The sequence below is a fragment of the Vigna umbellata genome, chromosome 4, assembly GCF_029865625.1.
Source record: "Vigna umbellata cultivar VRB3 chromosome 4, Vumbellata_1.0, whole genome shotgun sequence".
Taxonomy (NCBI): domain Eukaryota; kingdom Viridiplantae; phylum Streptophyta; class Magnoliopsida; order Fabales; family Fabaceae; genus Vigna; species Vigna umbellata.
Genome location: NC_142168.1, coordinates 5,396,228 through 5,403,383, shown reverse-complemented (window position 1 = coordinate 5,403,383; position 7,156 = coordinate 5,396,228).

Here is a 7,156-nt window from a genome sequence, read left to right as displayed (position 1 = left end):
TTTGGGTTTTAATTATAAATTTGTAGTTGAAATCTGAGTGACAAAAATATGTATAGATATATATATCAACTACAAATTTTCAAGTGTGAGATTACGGGACATTACCGTACATGTAATGTTAATATAAATAAAATTATGAAGTATTCAGTGTGAAATTTTGGGGATGTTACAACGTTCACACACCTCCCCTCCTTAGCCACCACCCACGGATGACCTCTCCAAGCTGAGACTTGTCAAGTGCCTGAAAAAAATTAAAACCCAATGGTCACTGTTAAGTATCGTCGTATAGAAACACAAGAAACAAGAAAAAAAAATACTATTTTCTATATTCAGTAATTCTGAATTCATACAATTCAGAATACATAACCAAAATCAGAGAGAATGTAAGTCTATCTGCCCTCCGAAAGTTCCCAGGTCCCCTCACTCCCTTTATTCCCTCTTTCCTCTAATGAAAAGATATCCCCATGATTTCACACCTTCCATATCAGTCATTCTGTTATTTCAGAATCAAGGACGTGTGCATGTGGCCCCCAAGTGATGGGTTCCCACTTCTTCCTCTCATAAACCTGGTGGTTTTCTTTACTCTACCCTTGCACTCCTCCCCTTCATTTGTATCATAAACCTAGTGGTTCAGTAAACGATTCCATCATCCTGTGCAGAGGTTCCCACGAATTTTCACAAGTTGGAAGACTGTTCCACTTCACTAACACTTCCATAGTCTGTTTTGTTTCTCCTATGACTGCTAAGACTTCTTTTGGTTGGACTTCGAGCTCCAAGTCTTCAGTCACAAAAGGGGATAGTTGCTGGACAACAATGTCATCAGCCAACCTTGGTTTCAATAATGACACATGAAACATAGGGTGAACTTCGTTCCAATTCTTTCCATGATCTCCTGCAACATTACAGCCACCTCTTCCATAGGGGTTGCTGTTACATCACCTCAAACTACTGGAGGAGGGTCCTTCCATATAAAATCTTGAATGATGTCAGCTTAGTGGACTCATGATAGGTTGTATTGGTACCAAAATCCAGTCCAACTAAGCCATAAAGCCACTGTTTGGATCTCACTCCTGCCATAATGTGAAGATTTTTTAAGTTTCCTTCACCACCATTGTAGGCTTCTTTGATCAAAATTAAGGCAGCATAATCTCAATTGTGGAGTTTATGATCACAAGTATAGTTGTGTTTGTCAACAATTTTCTGCAATATAAAAAAGACTGAGACAAAATGCAACTGTAATGGCAACAACAATTTTAAACCTTGATTCTTGGTTACTTTCCTACGATTGGACCAACATGGGGATTTAAGTTAAATGAATTGTTCTAACACCAAATCTTATAAAGCAACAAGTTCTTCTTTTTCTTAACTAAGCACAATCTTAGAACAGATTGAATAATGTGAAGTGCTTATGTTGATAGCTTGTATTGCCAACGGTAATGGGCATTGTAAATGTGTACCTGCAGAGAAATGTGATCCTTTTGTGGGAGAATGGGTGCCAGACCAATCTGGGCCTGTGTACACTAATGAGAGCTGCCGTGTGATTGAGCCTCATCAAAATTGTATGAAGAATGGACATCCTGATTCAGGGTACCTGTACTGGAGGTGGAGTCCTTCATTCGATCAAAGACGACAGTTGGTGATGGGGACGGAGGTTTGCGGTGGTTCTGGTCGACGGAGATGAAGATAATGGGAGAGGAAAAGAGCCGGAGACAAAGGGAGAGGGAGAGAAGCTGGAAAGATTCACTCTGTCAGATAAAGAAAAATAACGTGGCATACACCGTTAGCCACATCAGCTTTGTTTTTAACGTTGTTAGTTTGGGAGGATAAAAAATTAAGGTTTCCTTAAGGAGAGGACTAAAATGTACCTTGTTTTGAAAGATGGACTAAAAACAAATTCGCTTGATAGTTTAGAGACTAAAATCATATTTAACCCCTAAAAAAATTGTAATTCAAATCTAAATAATTTTCACTCTCATGTTAAACTCAAGACAATTCAAAATAATAATAAAAAATATAAAATAATCTTTTTTGGTATGCAGAGTGAGTTAGAAGAGTATTTTTTAGGATTTTGTAAAATAATAAACTAATAAAATAAAATTAGGTGGGTTGGTGAACCAATTTGACTCACCACGAGTTTAACCCGAATAAGCGGGTTTAAATGAGTCGGAAAAATTGACCAACATAAAAAGAAATAATGTTTTTCAAATCCAACTTGACGATTTTAACTCATTTTGACAGTTTAGAGATCAGAATATGATTGTAAATTATTTGTTGAGTGTTTCAATTTTTTTTCAAATTTTAAAAGATATTGGTGTCGGTATATTATTATTTTTTAATATATTTTAAAATATTAAAAGTACAACAAAAAAGATAGTAAAAAAAACTAATGAGAATCCGATTTCTTAGTTCTGTTATTGGTGAGAATGTTTATTTAAAAAATATTTTTCAGATTATAGATTTTTAAAATGAAATATAAATAAAATGAAAATTAATATAAATTAAAATTTAAATTTTATTAAATTAAATTTAATAAAATATAAATATAAATTAAAATTAAATTTTAATTTAATTTAATATAATATAAATTAAATTTTAATTTATTTCAGATAATAAATATCTATAAATAAGAGTTGTAATAATATGATAATACTCTACCTGTTTACAAATCTTAAATTATTCGTTTTGATACCTATTTTTGTCATCTTAATCCTGCCTCTTTATGTCACATCTTAATCATAACTTATGTGGCTGTCTCCTACTAATTTTTTCTTTTGGTTTATTTGACCACGGTCGATTTTTGTTTGATCACTCACCTCGATTTATGTTTCTTTTTCATTTTAATAAAGTGTAATTATTGAGTTAAAATATTAAATAGTTTGGTATTATTTTCCATCTTCCAATTCCATAAGCCACTAGAAAAATAAAAAGATTGCAGGGGAAGAGATAAATAAAGAAAATATAAACAATACACATTGTTTTTAGAGATTGTGATCTGATCTCTAAAAATACTTACACTTTACTGAAACTGATATTCGTTGTCTTAAACTAGGGAAATGAAGAAATGGATTGAATATTTTTTATAAGGTTTAATACCTCTTTTGGTCCCTCGAAAGGGGGCAAATGTTCAATTCGGTTCTACCTTTTTTTAGAAGTTCAATGTGGTCCCAACTTTTGTAAAAAGTGTGCAATCAAGTCCTTTTTGGAAACGGCGTTGAGTTTTTAACGGAGCAGCTGACAGGGTGGACTGAAGTTAGCTACGTGGCTGTGTGTGGGTAATACGTGGCTGTGAAAGGGTCATACGTGGCTGTGAGAGGGTAAATGTGATAATATTACTGAGGTTAATAAATCAGAAGTTAGGGTTTGAGTTGCAGAGAAATTGGTAATTTGAGATACGAATGGCTTCTTCTGAAGGGTGTTCGTCGTGTTCGAGAAGTTGGGGTAAAGGATCTTCTGGATGGTCCCATGGTTGTGGTGTGAGAGGAGGTGGGATAATCCCTACTTGTTACTGTGGTGATGTTGCTGTAACCAAAGTGGCGAGAACTACAAAGAATGCTGGGAGAAATTTCTGGGGTTGTCCACGTTACAAGGTTTGAAGTGTACCCTTTTGAGTTAAAGTTTTTTTGAATTGATGCATTTGTTGATAGATTCCCTAACTTGGTGAATAACAGGGTGGATCTTCAATTGGCAGCTCGTGTAACTTTTTCAAGTGGTGTGTTGAAGAGAAAGTTGATGAAAAAGATTGCACAATGGTGAGGAGGATAAGTCAGCTGGAAAATTCAGTGAAGGACTTGCAGAAAATGATGAAGATCTTAGTTGTAGCTTTGTGTGTGTATTGTGGTGTGCCTTGTTCAGGTTCTGTTTAGGTTGATTTAGTTAGATTGTAACATCCTATGTTTTGAAAGGTGTAAGATCAATTAAGCAATTCAATGTATTACGTATTGACTATTTTAATGAGTTAATTTCAGTGATTAATGTTGAAATCAGTCCCCCTGATGTTTTAACAATGTTGAAATCAGTCCCCTGATGTTTTAAAAATGTTGAAATGAGTCCCCCATTTGCTTTAAAACTGTTCACAAAGGTCACCCCAATAATGCATATGATGCTGAATAATGGCACATAAAACAAATACATAAAACAAAAACATAAAATCAGTTTCATTCATTACGACACATAAAAGAAATACATAAAATCAGTTCAGTAAGTAAGTTAAGTATCTATTACACCACCATGTAACAAACAGTACATATTACACCACCATGTAATTTAACTATCTAATAACCCAATTTCATCTAAGTATCTTTTCTTCTGACTTTGCATTTTGTTGGCCGGGATGATTGGGGACTTGATGGCTGTGATGGTTCAGGGGTTGGGGAACTTGGAGGTGGCTGTGATGGTTGTGTTGTTTTTGTTTACTGGGGCTTTAAAGGGCAGTTATTCTTGTTGTGCCCCATCTGACGACAAATACCACATTTTTTCCTATGGCCACCAACACGCATTTGAGTGTGATCTTTAGTTTGCTCCCATGCTTCCAACCTCCTTTTTTTCTTTGGCCTCCCAGGCATCTTCCTGATCAGTGGTGGTAGTACATCATTGAAATTTGTGGTTTCCCATAGTAGGTGGCCATTGAGTGGAAAAATTATGGACGCATACACCTCTTCATAGGTGGATCTTGTGAACACATTGGGGACAAAAGTCTGTGGATCAACGTTGGAGAAGTTCATTGCTGCAATTGCATGACAGCATGGAATGGCACTAATCATCCACTTTTTGCAGCTACACTCCTTTGTGTCCAAGTCCAGTGTGAACTTGTTCCCAATTGATGAAGTATGCCTAACCTCAAAAATCTTTCGTGCAGACTAGCTGAAACAAATGAAGCACATCAACAATGTAGATAAATAACTTGTATATAAAATAAATTGAGTTATATTACCTTGGCACCCAAAATCTTGACAGATTACATTCCTTCTCAAGTCTCTTCTTTATCTTTGGGCATATTGTGAAGTCCATAGATGCCACCTTGGTTCTATTGGTGGCCCACCTTTTCATGAGATAAACTCTGATATCCTCCATCATGGTTATAATAGGTTTTCCTCTTGAATGAATAAGAACACTGTTGAAAGCTTCACTGATGTTGTTATCTAGTGTATCAGTCATTGCTTGACCTGTGAAGCGAGATCTTGACCAAAACCTGTTGCACACTCAAATGGGTTACAATGCATCAGGGATAGTAAATTGTATGTAATGGCTAATGGGTTACCTCGGGGGAATGCCTATGAGGTATTTATATGCTTCAATATTGACTTCTTTAATTTTCAGCATCTCTCTCCCAAGCCTGTGGATATGTGCTTGTGGCAGCTGTCCACATCAGATTTTTTAAAATTTGACCACCAAACCTTTTCCTAAAGTTTGCATACAGGTGCCTCATACAGAATCTTTGTTCTGCCCCAGGAAGAAGCTCTTGGATAGCTGGGACCAACCCCTGCACAAATAATTTTAGTCATAAAACAACATCCTTTAACAAAGCATTAACTAAAATTGAATATAAGGTGTATATTTACCTTCTGCTGGTCTGACATCCACGTGCACCCCCTACATACTTGACTACCCCCGAGGTCTTGAATTAATAATTGCAAAAACCATGTCCAGCTGTCTTTGTTCTCCACTTCTACTACTGCATAGGCAAGGGGTAACATTTGATCGTTTGGGTCCCTACCAACAGCAGTGAGAAGCTCTCCCTTGTAATAACCTTTCAAAAAACATCCGTCTAAACATATAATGGGCCTACAACTTTTGAAGCTGTCTTTACAAGCTTTCAGACAAACATACATTCTTTGGAAGATTGGGTCACCATTATGAGAGTCAACTTTAATCTGCACTGTTGAACCTGGGTTACACCTCAACAACTCATGTCCATAGTCGTATATCCTTTTATACTGTTCTTTGAAATCTCCTTCAAGCTGTCTTGTGGCAATTAACTTTGCCCTTCGTGCCTTGGATATTGACACATTTGTATTCCATTTTCTTAATGCTTTAGTACGAATATCATTCACCTTTAAATTAGGATTGTCAACTAAAGACCTATCTATTTCTTCACTCAACCACTGAGCATTCATTAGTTTGATGTTAAGTTGCCTACTACAACCGTGAGTATCAATTATCTTCCTTAATTGCCAAATTTTGCGTGATGGCAAGTACCCACAGTAAGCTACCCATGGGCACTTCCCTTGGCCACCCATGCAGCGCACCCTCACCCTACGCTTATCATTCTTCACAAATTTTAGATCCCTCCGAGCATGAACAACATACCTTCTAATAGCATCCTTAAACTCTTCCTTCCCACTGAAAATGGTGCCCACTTGCCACTTGTAATCTGCCATGGACTTCTGTTTTGCATATTTTGAGAAACCACCCATACATACTCTATCCTCGTTGTCATCCTCCTCACTTGAACTGTTTTCAGGAGTTACAAGCATATCAGACTCCCAATCATCATTTGACAAACCCCTGCATTGTTGTTGGGTTTCTTGATCATTGCCTGCATCCACATATTCATCACCACTCAGATCATCCATTCCTGGTTCATCATCACTGTCCACGTCCACTTCCAATTCTTCTTCAGTATGAAGCTCCCCTCCATCCTCAATGTCCGCTTCCAATTCTTGTTCAATATGAACCTCCCCTCCATCCTCAATGTCCACTTCCACTTCTTGTTCAGTAGGAACCTCCCCTCCCTCCTCAATGTCCACTTCCAATTCTTCTTCACTTTCAACCTCCCTTCCATCCTCAATGTGCACTTCCACTAATCCATCATTTTTAAGCTCAACTCTGTCCTCATTCTCAACCTCCACTGCAACCTCAACATCTTCTGCATCCTCCTTGTCATCCTCCCAAGCATTTTCATTCTCAGCATCCTCCTTGTCACCCTCAACATGTGTTTCTCCTCCAACGTCACTACCCTCACCACTGTCTGCTGGACCTTCACATAGGTACAAAATCTCATTGTCATCATTTTCTACAATAGCTGGTTCGTCCACCCCATGCACAACATACAGGTTCACTTTCCCCAAATAATTAGCCACCTTCATCATGTTCATAGCTCCTTTATCATCATCAAGCTTATGTAAAACATGTTGGATATTGTAATATAATTCTTTTA